Below are 17,540 nucleotides of genomic sequence, written 5' to 3'. Positions count from 1 at the left end.
ATTAATCATATTTGCAAATTAACCATACAAACCCTACCCCCAAATCCTATGAAACCCTAATCCCTTCTAAACCTATTCAAACCTTAGTTCCTCCATGCATCATGCTAAAACCCTAAGCACCATTATGACACACAGCAAATATATGAAATGCACAGCAAGGAAATGAAGAAGAAACATTGTAAAAAATAAAAAGAAAAGTGATGACAAGGCATGCACACAAGAAATTGTAAAAAACAGTGAAAATGCCATTTGCATAGCCTTAGAAAAAATAAAGAAAAAGGTCATCTTGTGTATATGTCAAAGACTTGAAAGCTCAATAAAAGTCATGACAAAATTCATTAAAAATACAGCTGCATAGTTGTCAAAGGAATTAGTTTTTCTGTGATTAGGGTTTTACATTAACATGGTATTCTTCCCCATCTTCAAAACTCTGTTTTTCCCTATCTATTCCCTGTATGAAAATCTATGTCAAATTGCATTTCCCTTCATGTAAAACTTCTTATGCAATTGAATGTCCCTCCCTATGGTCAAAGCATACATTGAAACCCTAATTCTCATGGCAAAAACATGATGAAGCTGCCTCTGTTTTAAATGAACTGCTGTTATGAAAATTAGTTGGCAGACTTTGTTGATGGGTTTCATTGTCCCCCTAAACCTAATTCCTAATATCCTCTCTTTTCCCTAATTCCCAAGTTACCAATTCCCTCTCCCTTCCATTGTAACATAATCACAGCAAACTTTCCCTTCCTTTTGCAATCAAATACCCTAAATCCCTGTTTCCCAAAGCATCAAATGGCCATTCTAAAGTCATGAAAAAACAGAGTATTCTCTTAAAAGACATTCAAAGCAAAATGAAATGAGCTGCCTGTTACTTGTACATAAGTGATGCTGCCCTATTCCCCTATGCCCATGACATCCTCCCCTCCATGATGAAGATTTTCATTGTCCTTTCCCTTGGTGCTTAAAAACACAGTTTCCCTAAATAAAGTATTAATTTGCAAATGTTGAAAGATGGAATGACATGTTTAGCATTATGTGATGTTTTCCTTCAGAATTCCCTATTTATATATATATTTTTCCCTTTCCTATATATAAATTCCCTCCCCTAACATAATCCCTCATGATGTTTCCCCTTGAAAACAACATACTTCACAGCATTTTGCAGGCAGGGCAGCGGTCATTTTGACTTGTTTATTCCACCTTGCTCAATAACACCATGTCAACCACTGAGACTAATGAGCAAGGTGATGACCGATCATCATCTTCTGAGATTGAGACACAGCAGAGGCCTCGTAGGGGAGGCAAAAGTGGTCACCACAGGAGAGAAGAGCCCACATCATTGGCACAGTTGCAGGCTTGCCCATTGGCAGTGACTTGTTTTCAGTACATGGGTTGTTATCAGTTTTGTGAGAGGTTGTCACACATTCAGCATCACAGAGAGTTGGCCCGGTTGTTTGTTCTACATCTCCATGATAGGCAGGTCACCCTTGCAGGGGTGAATTTTGTGTTTTCTCCAGAGGCTATTACAGAGGCTACCGGGATACCCAATGTGGGTGAGCCGTGGCCGAAGCGCAAGTGGCTGGACCTAGTATACTATGAGCCATATGTCAGGCCTACATATCTGCATAATTTATGAGGAAACATTTCTATCAAGTTCCTCCGAGCGGAGTATGTAGATATCATGAGACTCATTATGCACTACTTCACATGCGAGGGGAGATTCTCACGGGTAGGTCCTGGTCATATCCGCATGCTAATGCACTTCACCAGAGTGAGGATGATGAACATCTCAGCATACTTATTTCATGACACTCAGAGGATGGTCTCTATCTTTCAGAGACAGACCCTAGTACAGCAACTTCGGAGCCTATGCCATCATGGTCTTATTCAGCTAGTAGTTTCCTATCAGCTGAGCCAGCAGGGCATTCCTTGGGCAGATTTTATCTCCCGAGAGTTTTTTACACAGCCACATCCAGAGCCAGAGGCAGTTCACGAGGAGGGAGGGCCATCACATCAGCCCGAGACCAGCATTCCGAGACACATGGCTTCTTCTCCTAGGGTCACATATCAGAGAGGTCATAGGACCTTATTTGCAGCAGCTCGACGAGTACTTTCTCCACAGCCGGTGGAAGGGGTCTCGTCATCATCTTCAGAGCAGCGAGTGTTATCTCCACACCAGGTGGAAGGGGCCTCGCTTTCTTCATCGGCACAGGCAGTACGAGAGGGCAAGCAGCCCATGGTTGAGGATGAGGCAGTTGGCGAGGCACATGATGATTTCATTGGTCGTGATGCCCGCTCTCCTCCTTCAGATTTTTATGAGATTATCAGACAGAGAGAGGAGGAGAACCTCGTGTTGCAGCGGAAGCTCGAAATGGCTCAATGGACCATCACTTATCTAGAACAGCGCACCAAACAATTAGAAGAAGAAAAAGAACTTGATGAGCTATGGAGGATCCGAAATGATCGAACTTTGAACTGTAGGAGGCCCGGTGACCCATTGCCTGCTGACCGAGAGTCCATGCTTATCAGTGTGAATGCACACTTGGAGAGATTGTTTGAGAAGGCAAATCGTGACAAAGAGCTGCTACGCAACATGAAAACACACTATTGGGCAAGGTTGCACGTTTGCAAGGCAAAAATGAAAATTCTCCAAAGGAAGCTGTCAAAGGCCCAGAAGAAGAAGAAAAGGACAAACCCACTCCGTATCTTGGCTGAGGCATCCCTCACTCATCATGGTACTGATCAGCCTTGATCTAGCATCAAAATCTGAAAATTTTGAGAATTTTGGAGCATTTTGCAAATTTTTGGTAAAATTACAGGTTTTTCCCGTGGAATGGTCTCACCCCGGGTGAGACCATTTTGGAGGACTGCTCGGAATTTTGTAAACTTGGCATTTTTGGAAAGGGCATGCAAAGAGAAAAATTACCAATACTTGGGAGAAGCCTGATTTTGAGATTTGAGCCTCCAAAAGCTCAAAATACATCAAAAAAATGACTTTCTGCCCACTTTTTGAGTTGCAGAAAGTGACCTTGGGAGAAATGGTTTTTGAGGGGGCAAAACAACTCCAAATTCAGAAATTCCACTTGGGATGGAAAGTAGACAGACCAAGCTTTCCAATGAGCCATCTTACACCTGATTTGGATCAGTGGAACCCACTCAAACGTAGCTTCAAAGGGGCGTGACCATTTGAACAGGGGGCGCGACCATTCGAGCCAGCTTTACCAGAATTGACCTTTTTTGTCAAAAAACACTGTTTTGACTATGGTTGACCATTTTTACTTGTAGATGATGGATAAATGTAATATTTTCATGGCACTTTGATAGATTTTATCTCTCTTTACCCTTCTAGAAGCTTCCATGATGTAAAAAGTGAAAAATTAATGCATGAATCAGTTAGCTAAGTAATAGAGGCAAGTTGTTGGACTGCCTATTATCTAGTGCTTAATTTAGAATTAGTTCAAACTGCCCCTAGGAAGCTGAGCTCGACCCCTAGAGGTGGGGAAAGGAGTTAGATGGTCTAGATGGTCTATATTATGCTCTCTCCTTCTCATTTTCATGGTTGGACTCTTGTGGAAGGAAGCTTCATTGTATATTGTGCATCTATTTCTGCAATTTAAAGCCAGGAAAGCCAGGGTTTTACAGACATCTTTGAGGATTCTTGTGGATTGATGTGCTGATGGTGTGTTCTTTACATGTTCTTGTAAGTTTGTTTATGTGTTTCACATCTTTCTTATGCTTCTAAATTGGACAGATGAAGTGGTAAAGTTTGAACTCATGTTTTAGCATGCTCAGCTTTTTAGTTTGTTCAATTTTAATGTTTTCTACTGTCTAGAGAGGATTCGAATTGTGTGTTTGCCCTCTTTAGCTTCTCCTCTATCATCTCTTATCATCCATCATCAGATTAAGGCATCAGCACTCACTCCTACCTTGCCCCTTAGATCCCCCTGTGAAAACTGTGCTCAATCCCTGCCCCCTGAATTGCACTTTCACCAATTGCCACCAAAACCCCTAAAAAATCATCAAATCAAACCCCCTCATCAGTTTACTAGCCTAATATCTTTATTCATAATTGGTCAGCTTATCCTATTGAAAGATCTATTAAATCTGACCCGAGAGAGCCTTCTCATACCTCGTAGGGCTAGCTACGAGGTGAAATGGTTTGATGTAGCCTTGAGAGTTTGTCTATCTCAGCCTAGGTGAATTCCAAGCGCTAACACCAAGCACCAACTTGGACTTTTTGTGAGGCTTCAACCTCCAGGGCACCAACCCTGTCTTGTCAAGGCACCAACCTTAGATTTAGGAGCACCAATTCCAAGGACACCAATCCTTCCAGTTCTGAGGCACCAACCCCAAGGGCTCCAACCCTCTGCTATATATTGTCTCGATATGTTTGGTAGTAATTCTCTGCTCCCAAAATCTTCTTCACTAAATTTTGTCAATCTATAGCTTCATTGTAGTCTCCATGCTACATCATCAATGACAACCTATCCTCATATGAAGGAGTCTTCACAACTCTTCATATTTCCCACACAGAGTCTGCAAAGTTACCTCATGATGATTTCAAATAGCCATCATGATCTCCAACAATGTCTCCAAGATCTGCTGATACTTATCAACAAGATATATGCGCTAGGCCTCAATGTCTTTTCAAAACAACTCTGTTTCGACCCTCTGTTATTACTGTCATAGTAACTGCTTCGGGAGTGAGGCTTCAGGAGTAATTGCTTCAAGAATGACTTCTTCAGAGGAGTGACTATCGCAGTTTCTTATTCATACTCAGATCATCTTCTTAGATCCATAGAGCATCCTTTTGAACTGTTATTTGAAATCACTACTAAACAGAGGTCCGAGCTTTTCAATAAATAACCTAGTCAACAGAATGTTTGACGTTCGGTTTCCTTCTTCTTCCACTGGACCCTTCGGCTTACTTCTTCGCTCACGCTTTGGCTTCCTTTCTTCTTCTACTGGACCTTTCGGCTTCCTTCTTTGCTTGCTTGATCTTCGGCTTCCTCTTTCGCTCGCTCGACCTTCGGCTTCCTATGTCTCTCCGAGTTCACCAATACTCAAAAGACACATTCATTTGGAAGGGAGGCGAAATTACAATAGATGTTGCATATTAAAATTATATCAGAGAGGCCCTTTTTTTTAATATTCATACAATAGACTCATTATTTATGGAGGATTTAATAGGAGAGACCGTACCCAATGAGGTCCCACATTCAAGTCATCAATCACAATCACAACTTTTGGAGGTCCCACAATCGCAACTCTTAACATCATCGATGTAACATGGCCGATATTCATATTGCCGATGAAATGGACGCGATATAATATTAAACAACCATCAATAGATCCATCGGGTCCATCCCTTTATGCCATGCGATATGATCGTTCTAATAGGCGGATGTGATATTACATTTGGATTGTTTTCATAAACAGATCAAGTCCACATCTCAAATCGCAATAGGGGGTTTCAACATGACAAGGATTTAAAGAGACTTGCGATGTGGCAGACGCGATATCATATTAAGGTGTATGTAATGGAACTATCGGGTCTGTATTACATATTGCAATTGGAGGTTTGCAGGACTTCAACTGGCACATGGATTAAAAATGGCCTTAACCCCCACAGTTGACCGTGATCTAAGGGTTGACTATGATATCGACAGCTAGGATTGAGTGCGAGACTTCAGCGACGATCAAGGAAGTTTGTACTTTCCTACCCCTGCTCTTCCGATAGGTGTTGCTCTTATGACTATTCTTCACTCTTCTGCTCTTTCGATAGTTTTCTTCTTTACTCCTCTGTTATCGCTGTTGCTCTTTGTTCTTTTGATAACAATCAGAATTAAGGAGTCTTTATAGTCTGAATCAGGAGAAGATACCATTGAAATTGTCATTCTTGCTATCTTTCTTCAAATCAGGATTCCTTCAAAGCATAAAACCATATTTTATTTCACATGTTTATGTAGTTTCAAGCCAATACAACAGTTTCGATAATAAATCGAAAGCATCATTGTCTAAATCCCGGACTTCGGTTCTAAGATCACAAGGCTCCCATTAAGGAAAAGGATGCCAATAACTGAGTTGTGAAACTCCCGGCCAAAATTCTTCATTTGGAGTTCCAAGAAAGCTGAAGATCGCTTGAAGAATCTCGAAATCATTCCATCCCACAAAGAGAGGCTCCCTTCTATACAATTAAGAAAAAATGTAGCCGACATTCCACATGTCAAAAGAAAGACACTAGGTATCTTGACCCAAGAGCATTTCAGGAGATACGTAGCAGCGCACCCCTGCCCTCTTCGTATAAGCCTTGCCAAATAAATCGGTAGCTCTTCCTAGAAAAAACCTTGCGATTTTCAGTGACACAAATTCCCCGTCCTCTGTTTCTATCCATATAGCTTTAGGATTCAGGCTTCTGTGCATGACACCATGGTCGTGCATAGAAGCAACGCCTTTCACAAGCTCGTACATAATTTTCTTAATAACCAGGGGTGGTATTGTGAGCGACCGTGTCTTATATTTGTTGATAAATCAAAAAAGATTCGACTTCATATCATCAAATACTATATGAAGGTGAAATTGGCCATGTCGACTCTTTTGGTGTTCCACATCTCGCAACTTGACAATGTTGCAGGTGTTGTCAGACAACATCTGTAAAATTGATATCTCTCTAATGGAAGTGGAGGGAATTCCTTCCGTAAAATGTGTGTAAACGACCTTGAGAGTCACCTCCTCCCCTGTTTCTGGCATTATGCCCTTATAAATCCTTCCTTCCATATCTTCCTCTAACAACTGACACCTCATATACTTCGGAATCATATCAAGATTCATGTTACTACTACAAAATTGAACACTATAAGTTGATTTTCCCTTCAAACAAAGCCTCTATTATTGTCATTGATTTACCTATTCTCACATTATATCCCTGAGTCGAGACATTCAACTTCTATAATACCAACAACATAGTTATTATCCCTATTTCTCTAGCATTGGATGGCCTTCTTTGCTACTACAATTTCTGCTTAGTGATCAAGTGGAAAACATCTTCAACATCAGTCCAAAGAATGGTTACAAGATCATGTTCTTCAATGTAGTGCTCCTGAGGAATGATCTTTATCAAAGGATGATTGTTAATATATCTCAACAAGGATTTCATAAGGACCCTTTCATGAATAACATCTGCAATAATGATCAAGAATCACAAGCTCCCCCTAACTGTATGCATGGTCTCTTTTTGGCAGAATCCCATCATCAAACACTCGAAATATCAAGAATATCTTCATCAAGTCAACAACATGTGTTGTTGGCTAGAGGGTTTAGGAGATTTTTAGATTGTATTTTCTTTCTTCTCCATACTTGTGTAACTTTCTTTTCTGGCATGGTTCTAGATTGAGAAGGTGCCCAAATCAAGTTAGAATTACGTGCCATATGACCAATGTTATGACACTTGAAGCATTCTATGTTGTTCATGAATAAGAATTCATGACTTCTTCTTGCGAAATTGCTTCTCGGAGATTAACGGGGATCATTATAAGCCCTACAATATTTTGCCATGTGTCCAAAGTTTGTACAAGAATAAAAATAACCAAGAAATAAACTTTGGTACCTGGGAGATGGAGATTTCCTTGATGTACTTCTGAAGCCTTTCTGCCTTGAGATCCTTTGATGATAATTATTTCTTCTCGCATCCTTGACAACATTTGCATTTCTTCTTGGAACAGGACTTCCTTCATTATCGCCTTGACTCTTATCTTTACCTTTGCTGAAACTGGGAGCATCAACATTTCTTTCTGACTTCCTCATATCCTTGTTGTTTGAAGCATTATCATTCTTGCTTGAGGATTCACCTGCATACCCGAGACCTGATTTATCAAATGGACATCTTTGATGGCTGAGCATGTCATCCAAGGCTTGAGAGATCTTCAAGGTTTTGTCCATCCCTTCAACCTTTTTCCTGAGGGAAACAATCTCTTCTTCCAATTTTTTGCAATAATTATTCTTCTTAGCAAGTTGTTTCTCAATCTCTTCCTTAATATGTATTGCTTCATTTTCTTCTAATTTAAGGGAGATGATATCCGACTTCATTTTGAAGATTTATTCATTTTCCTTTGCTAGACTGCTCTCTATTTCTTCCTTGATCCTTGTAGCTTTACATGTTTCGGCCTTAAGAAGGTTGATGTTAGATTTTAATTTGAAGATTTCTCCATCCTTTGCTTTTAGTTGACATATCATGGTGTTTCTCTCCTTTTCTGCTTCATCAACCTGTCCTTCTATGATTGCCAATGCTTCCATTGTCTTCTCAGCTCCTTGTGCTAACTTTCTTGCTTCTTGTAGTTGAGATTTGAGAGAGGAGACCTCTACCTTGTACTGACCAATCTCTTCTTCAAGTTTGTTCAAGCTCTTGTGCCTTTGTTCAAGTTGACTTGACAAGGTATCTTCCCGTTTCTTTGCTTTATCCAATTGATTTGTCATGGATATGACTTCTTCATGATGCTTTCTTTTGCTTTGATGAAATTCCTTCTTAAGCTTGGCAAGCTCTTCATCCCTTTCTTGTACTTGAAGCTTGACAAGGTCAACTTTCTTCCTTGTTTGGTCTTGGTCACCAACTAGTGCTTTCTTCTTAAGTTCCTCGTTTTCCTTTTTCAAATTGATAATCTCTTCTATGGAAACCATAAGTTTAGTGAGGAGATCTTCTACACAATCTTTTTCATTCTCTTCATCTTCTATGATGGGTTCTGGATTTCGTTCTTGGTTTCCATCATCTTCTTGACTAGTGGTCATGGTCAATGCTCCTTTTGAGTGAAGGTCATGAAGTTTGTCCCATATACCCTTCGTTGACGAACATTTTCCTAAATTATTATTTATAGAATTAGGTGGCCCATTCAAAATTGCCTTCATTGCTTTTGCATTGTACTCCTTGGATTCTCCATCCATCATGCTATCAACTATCACCAATTTCCAGATTTCAATGCCTTGAGTCTTTACGAAATTCCTCATTCTTGCTTCCCATATATCAAAGTTTCCATTGAACCATGGAGCCTCCACAAATTGATTGTCTTCTATTTCAGTGGTAGAGGGAGACACATCTTTAGGAGGATTGGAGACTTTCTTCCTTGGCTTCGCCATTTGTGTAGTAATGACCGACCTTCAAGCTATTAGGCTTTCAGTGAAGGTACTGGCTTTGATACCAATTGCTGGAAATACTGGGGGGGGGGGTGAATCAATATTCCTTTTCAATTGTTATTTTTACCAGTTAAATCATTTATATTTAGAACACAAAATGAATAATAGGAATAAATTCTTTTATTAATATAATCTTTACAATAAATAAGATACAATATATATAAGGTTCCAACATGTTGCCAAGCACCAACTTGGAATTTTTGTGAGGCTCCAACCTCCAGGGCACCAACCCTGTCTTGTCAAGGCACCAACCTTGGATTTAGGAGCACCAACTCCAAGGACACCAATCCTTCCAATTCTGAGGCACTAACCCCAAGGGCTCCACCCCTTTGCTATATATTGTCTCGATATGTTTGGTAGTAATTCTGTGCTCCCAAAATCTTCTTCACTGAATTCTGTGAATCTACAGCTTCACTGTAGTCTCCATGCTACATCATTAATGAAAACCTGTCTTCATATGAAGGAGTCTTCACAACTCTTCATATTTCCCACACAGATTCAGCAAAGTTACCTCATGATGATTTCAAATAGCCATCATGATCTCTAGCAATGTCTCCAAGATCTGCTGATACTTATCAACAAGATATCTGTGCTAGGCCTCAATGTCTTTTCAAAATAGCTCTGTTTCAACCCTCTGTTCTTACTGTCACAATAACTGCTTCGGGAGTGAGGCTTCAAGAGTAACTGCTTCAAGAATGACTTCTTTAGAGGAGTGACTGTCGCAGTTTCCTGTTCATACTCAGATAATCTTCTTAGATCTGCAGAGCGTCCTTTTGAATTGTTATCTGAAATCACTACTAAACACAGGTCCGAGCTTTTCAATAAATAACCCAGTCAACAAAATGTTTGACGTTCGGTTTCCTTCTTCTTCTACTGGACCCTTCGGCTTACTTCTTCGCTCGCACTTTGGCTTCCTTTCTTCTTCCGCTAGAGCTTTTGGCTTCCTTCTTTGCTCGCTTGATCTTCTACTTCCTCTTTCTCTCACTCGACCTTCGACTTCCCAATATTTGGCTTCCTCTGTCTGTTTGAGTTCACCAATACTCAAAAGACACGTTCATTTGGAAGAGAGGCTGAATTACAATAGATGTTGCATATTAAAATTATATCAGAGAGGCCCTTTTTTTTTAATATTCATACAATAGATTCATTATTTACGGAAGATTTAATAGGAGAGACCATACCCAATAAGGTCCCACATCCATGTCATCAATCACAATCGCAACTCTTAACATCACCGTTGTAACATGGCCGATATTCATACTGCCGATGAAATGGACGCAATATAATATTAAATAGTCGTCAATAGATCCGTCGGGTCCATAGCTCCATCGCAATCAGAGGATTTGGATATAATCCCTTTATGACATGTGATATGATTGTTTCGATAGGCGGATGTGATATTACATTGGGATTGTTTTAATAGACAGAAGGTCCGCAGCTCAAATCGTAATTGGGGGTTTCAACATGACAAGGCTTTAAAGAGACCTGTGATGTGGTGGGCACGATAATCATATTAAGGCGTATGTAATGGAACTATCTGGTCCGTATTACGTATTGCAATCAGAGGTTTGTGGGACTTTGACTGGCACATGGATTAAAAACGGCCTTAACCCACACAGTTGACCGTGATCTAAGGGTTGACTATGAGATCGACGGCTAATATTGAGTGCGGGACTTCAACCACGATCAAGGAAGTCCATACTTTCCTACCCCCAGTCTTCCGATAGTTTTCTTCTTTACTCCTCTGTTATTGTTGTTTCTCTTTATTCTTTCGATAACACTTACCCCTGGGCATATGCGATAACCTACTTCTCTTGCTCCGATGACTTGTTTCTTTGATGGATTTCGATAAAATCTTAATCTTACTTTTTGGCTTCTTGCTCCTGTTGCTTTACTAGATCTACTGTGTCATTTGTTGTTTAATTTCTGTTCAATTGACCTCTTGCGTCATTTGTTGTTCAATTGCTATTCAATTGACCTTTTGCTGTTTAATCCACTTGGGTCCTCCTGCTATTCAATTGACCTCTTGTTGTTCAATCCACTTGGGTCCTCCATCTCATCATATCATCATATATCAAACTTTCATCACTGTGAGCATTATGATCAATGGGCATTAATGGGAAATCATGTATCAAATAATTTGCCATCATAAACACTGCTATATTGACATCAATGACAACCTAGATTAACAAGAACTTCAAGGACTCTTGAAGATATGCAAACTAATGCTATAGAGGTGGAAGCAAATAGGGTTGCCTCAACTGCTTTAAAAGCTAAAGAAGAAAAGGCACAAAGAAAACTTAAAACTATTCAAGAGGCATCTACTTCTTCTAAAACTAAAACTGAAGATTCTAAAATAGATGAAATAACTTCACTTCTTAGTAATCTATCCATAGAATTTCCAAGATTGAGACTTAACCTAGAACAGTTCAACAAATGATCACTTGACCCCAAAATCAGAATCAAGGTCAATACAAAAGAAATCCACCATTTTAAATTCTTCAAAGGCCTAGTAATGATCAACAGGTTCCAACTCATTTACTGATAGATGATCAACAACCTGATGACAATACTATGAATATCACTGAAGATATTAATAATATGGATACCTCTTTTGGTTAGACTGCTATTATTCCTCTTTCACAACAAAAGCAGGTTCAACAAGATCAAGACTCCTCACAGGCTTCCAAATACCATGCCTTCTCTGAATTCATAATTGTAGAACTAAACAAAAGATATGATCTTAGGCCTAGACCTGGTCCTAGAAGACCTCCTAAGGAACCTCCAACAATTGAACCTTGTACCAAAGCTGTTGAAACTCAAACAACTATTATTCGACCATTAAATCAGTCAACTGATACTACTCAAATTGAAAAAATTGTTTTAACTGCATTTAATGTTGAAAAGGAGTTAGAAAGAGTTAAAATCCCTATACCACTTTCAGAACTTTCCAAAAACCCTGGATATAAAAATCAAGTCTCCAAATGGATACAAAACACCTTGGTTGATGCTGAAAGTGATATCATTAGTCTTCAAGATGAAAAACCAATAGTTGTCTTTGGTCCTAGCTCATATATGGTAGATGAAATAGTACCCCCTTTCTATGTCACTCTGAAAAGAAATTATTCTATGCTATACAATTGTATGCTTGATTCTGGAGCATCACATAAACTCATGCCAAAAACTATCATGGATCATTTAAATCTTGACATAACTAGATCCTATTATGATTTGTACAACTTTGATTCCAAAAGGGTGCCTTGTCTAGGATTGATTAAGGATTTAGTAGTCACTCTCGCCCAAATCCTAGTAAAAAGTGTAGTGCTAGATATAGTTGTCAAATATATTCCTCCCAAATTTAGAATGCTCCTTTCAAGGTCTTGCTGTGCCAAATTAGGGGGAACTCTTCAGATGGACATGTCTTATGCCACTATACCAGTTTATGGTGGAGAGAAACTAAGGCTGTATAGAGAGGTAAGATTTGTGCACACTGTTTGTAAAACATATCAACCAAGAAACCATCCCATTTATGCAATTAATCAAGATTTTGGTTGTTTCCAACTTTCTTCAAACCAAACACATGAAACTCAAGAAAAAATTGAAGATGTAATTGAAAGACTTGTACCAAATCAGACTGATGTCTGGAAGCTATTCTTTGATGGTTCTTGTACAAAGGATGGAGCAGGAGCTGGGGTAGTATTAATCTCACCGGAAAAAGAAAACATTACACAATCATGCAAACTTGATTTTGAAGTTACTAATAATGTAGCTGAATATGAAGCTTTCCTTTTAGGATTGTAGTTAGCCAAGAGCTTAAAAGTACAAAACCTGAGTGTTTTACTGACTCAGAGCTCATTGTTAAACAAGTTAGAAATATTTTCCAAACAAAACATCCTAGGCTTAGATCTTATCGAAATGAGGTTTGGGATTCAGTTGAAAATTTCTTCAATGCTTTTAATTTGACTTATATCCCAAGGGATCAGAATATTCATGCAGATTCCCTAGCTGTTTCTGCTAGTTCATTTAAAATCCCTGATCAAACTAATGTGCTCTATCAAATACAAGTCAAATACAAGCCATCCATCCCAGATAACCTAAAATACTGGTAGATATTCGAAGATGATGAACAATTAAAATCTTTTCTGTAGGTTATAGATGAATTTTTAGTTCTACAAATTGATGAAAATAGAATAGAAACAATTGAAAATTCAAATTCAAATGATAATTCATATTTCAACTCAAAAATTGCTAATCATGATAGCATTCAGTTGTCTAACAATTTTATTCCCAAAGGTCTCATTCATTTAGAGAAATTGTTTGATCAAAATGATGTCCTTAGAAACCCACAGTCAATCTCTCCACAAGATGACATAGAGGAAGTAAACATTGGAACAAATGATGACATTAGGAGCCTCAAAATCCATGCATCCTTAGATCCTGGAATTAAAGCTCAATACCTTAAGTTATTTTAAAAATACAAGGATGTTTTTGCATGGACCTATGCTGATCTAGAAACTTATGATACATCACTGATACAACATAATATTCCTTTAAAACCAGAAGAAAAACCTTGTCAACTGAAACTTAGGAGGATTAATCCAGTGCTTCTACCAACTATAGAAAAGGAAATTAAAAAAATTCTTGATGCCCAAATTATTCTCCCTCTTAGATACTCTAATTGGGTTGCTAATTTAGTTCCTGTTAGAAATAAGAATGGGGAAATCAAAATTTGTGTGGACTTTAGGAATTTGAATAAAGCATCATTAAAAGATAATTACCCTTTACCCAAAATGGATCAGTTACTTCAGATGGCTTCAGGAGCACAAATACTTTCCACGCTTGATGGTTTTTTAGGTTACAATCAAATAAATGTTGACCTAGCAGATAGAGAGAAGACAACTTTTACTACACCCTGGGGTACATTTATGTACTCTAGAATGCCCTTTGGCTTGTCCAATGTTGGAGCAACTTTTCAAAGAGCTATGGACATAGATTTTATGGGATAGGTGAACAAATTTGTAGTCATTTATCTTGATTGCATAACTGTTTTTTCTAATTCTGATTAGAAACATCTAAAGCACTTGATGAAGGTTTTTGACAGGTGTAGGAAATTCATAATTTCCCTCAATCCTAAAAAGTCTCTGTTTTCTATCAAAGAAGGAAAGATGCTAGGCCATATAATCTCAAAACAAGGAGTGATGATTGGTCCCAAACGTGTTTCTGCAATAAAAACATTGTCATTACCTAGAAATAAGAAGGAGATCCAAGATTTTCTAGGCAAGATTAATTTTTTAAGGAGGTTCATCCCAAATTACGCTGAAATTGTGAAAGACATAACTGATATGCCCCAAAAGGATCATGAAGTTAAATGGGCTATGTCTTCTAGGTATGCATTTGACCAAATCAAGAAGGCTATCTTTGAAGCCCCAACCTTGGCTAGTCCTGATTATACCAAGCCATTCAGTATATTTTCCTTTGCCTCTGAAACAACCCTTGCTGCTGTTTTATTACAAAAGAATGAAGATTCCCATGACCAACCTATAGCCTTTTTCAGTAAGGTTATGAGAGATGCCGAGCTTAAGTATGACATAATTGAGAAGCAAGCCTATGCCCTTATACAAGCTCTGAAATCATTCAGGATGTATGTCCTACATTCACCTATTACTACTTATGTTCCTAACAATGCTGTAAAAATTGTTTTAACACAACCAGACACAGATGGGAAGAGAGGTAGATGGATCACTCAAATACTGGAGTTTGATCTAACTATCAAAACCACAAAGCTAGTTAAGGGTCAAGGATTAGCTAAGCTTCTAGCTGAATCCAACTATAAAGTGTTGGGCATCAACTCTATTTTGGAAATACAAGGGGAGAATCCACAAGAACCTTCTATTCATGCAGAAGGAGAGAATCCAAAAGAACCTCCTCACCATCCTGAAGAAAAGAATCCACAAGAACCTTTACCTTCAAATCAAACCATTTCTCTACACATTGATGAGAAATTTCTTTCTTCAAATTGGTATCAAGATATTGTAAATTTCTTGATCCATTTTGAATGTCCAACATCATTTTCCAAAAGTCAATGTAAAGCTCTCAAATTGAAAGCAGTGAAATTCTGTATCATAAATGCAAATTTATACTGGAAGGACCCACTAAATATTTTGTTATTATGTTTAATAGAATCAGAAACTGAAGGAATCATTGATTAGTTTCATACAGGATTTTGTGGAGGACATTATGCTTGGAGAGAAACATCATATAAGATATTAAGGGTAGGATTTTATTGGCCCACATTGTTCTTACAAGTAGGAGCAAAGGTCAGAAGTTGTGTCCCTTGTCATATGTTTGCTGGTAAGCAAAAACTAGCAGCTCTTCCACTGATACCAACAATAGTCTCAACACCTTTTCTCCAACGTGGACTAGATTTTATTGGAGAAATTCATCCCACTTCAAACAATCAGCATAGATGGATCCTCACTGCAATAGACTACTTTATCAAATGGGTGGAAGCAATTCCAGTAAGAAATGCTATTGATTCAGTAGTAATCAAATTCATACTAGTTGGTTCGAAACGCGTCGACAAATGGTACTCCATGTGATTTTTGCTGAAAAATCTCTCACAATCTTGATATGGATCACAGAAGCCTGAACTCTATAAAAGAAAATATTTTGTATAGATTTGGTTGCTGATCTGAAATGGGGCACTAAAGGCTTCTTGTCAATCAACAAGGACCTCTCCCACTCCAAAGCTTATATATATTCCCAAGATCTATGCTTATGATTGATAATTGCGGAATTAGAAGTACTTGAAAGAGGTGTATGCTTATGTTTGTTTTTAGATTGTTTATGTGCTTTGTGTTCTTTGCTTATGCTGATATTTAAATACATGTAACAATAAATAATGCAGCAAATAAGCAAACACAAAAGACAAAAATGTAATATGGAGTTCACCCTGATATCTTGGGCTATGTCTCCTTGAGCTCTAATCAACTCGAATAGGCTCTTTGGGATTATGGTTTGAATTCTTGTATAAGTCTTTGACTCAACTCCAATGGTTTACAAATGAACCAATGGGCTTAGAATGCCCTCTTTATCCCTGGCTATTTGGCTCTTTGGCTCTCGGCTCTCGGCCCTCAGCTCTCGCTCTTGGCTCTCAGCCCTGGCTCTCGGCTCTAGCTCTCGGCTCTTGGCTCTCGGCTCTGGCTCTCGGCTCTGGCTCTCAGCTCCTGGCTCTCAGCTCTAGCTCTCAAAGGCTTCTGGTTTCGCTTGAACTCCAAGTGACCCTCTGCTTCTGAGTCACCCCGACTCCGTAGACTGCCTCCTCTTGGCTTACACTCAGCATTCAAGCATCTCTGAGCTGCTTGGGCTTCTTTGCACTTCTCATGAGAATAACTCTACCTCTCTATGTTATCAGTGCTTTGCTCGACCTCCAAGCGAATCTCAGCAACCTTCAGCCGCCTTGTCAATAGTGCTCTCTGTGTTTTTGTAACACATCGGTTATAGTCCTTCATCATTGAAACCCACGCATTTCAATCAAGAGAACCAGTTTACAATTGGAATGAACTGTCAGTGTGGGAAACCTGGTCGTTTGGCCTTCCTCCTGCCATAATCCCAAAAACATCAATACACGGGAATACACTAAAAATATGAAAATCCAGACTTCAAATAATATGCAATCGTGTCCCTTACTCTATCGGGTCCGCGCTTTGATCGCTGATTGTAATCACATTGTTGTATGTGCACTGGCCCTTTTATTGTTGCGATGCGATTCACCGATCGCCGATCGGCGCTATTGCATATCGCACAGTCGCATAATCGCATGTCGCATTGTCCTCCCGCTAGGCCTTTATCCCTTCAACGCTCTGATCCGATACATCTTATGGATCCGATAAGGGTTTAGAATGCGGAACATAGTATTTCAGGTCCACCTCAACATCGCTCCATTGCCGATCGATTTATCACACGTCGCAACATCGGTATATCGCCAATCGGCCTACCCAGGGTTCTAATGTCATGCGAAGGCCTTCCTCCGATGCGATATATCGAAGATTGCTATCGGGGAGCCCTTAAGGCCTGCTGCTTTGCCCTTTAAACCTTTCCGATGTGATTTTCTTTAAGAGATGCATATTCTCCATTAAGTCCCAATTAACAAGAAAATGCCTCCTTTTCAAAGGACATTGGGCAATTTTCTTTTTACAATATCTCCTTCATCCGAAGTCCGTTTTCGCCCATTCAAATTGCGCTAGATTCAGAATGAAGAGATCTGTGCAATAATACTATTTCCAGGAGCATCCTTTGACTTCCATTTTTCCTCTGTGAGGAACATTGATAGACTAGAAGTCTATGCTAGATCCATT

Source organism: Pinus tabuliformis, chromosome Q, assembly GCF_031772625.1.
Source record: "Pinus tabuliformis cultivar Carrire ecotype Pingquan chromosome Q, CPIR1, whole genome shotgun sequence".
Classification (NCBI taxonomy): Eukaryota; Viridiplantae; Streptophyta; class Pinopsida; order Pinales; family Pinaceae; genus Pinus; species Pinus tabuliformis.
This window is presented reverse-complemented; position numbering follows the sequence as displayed.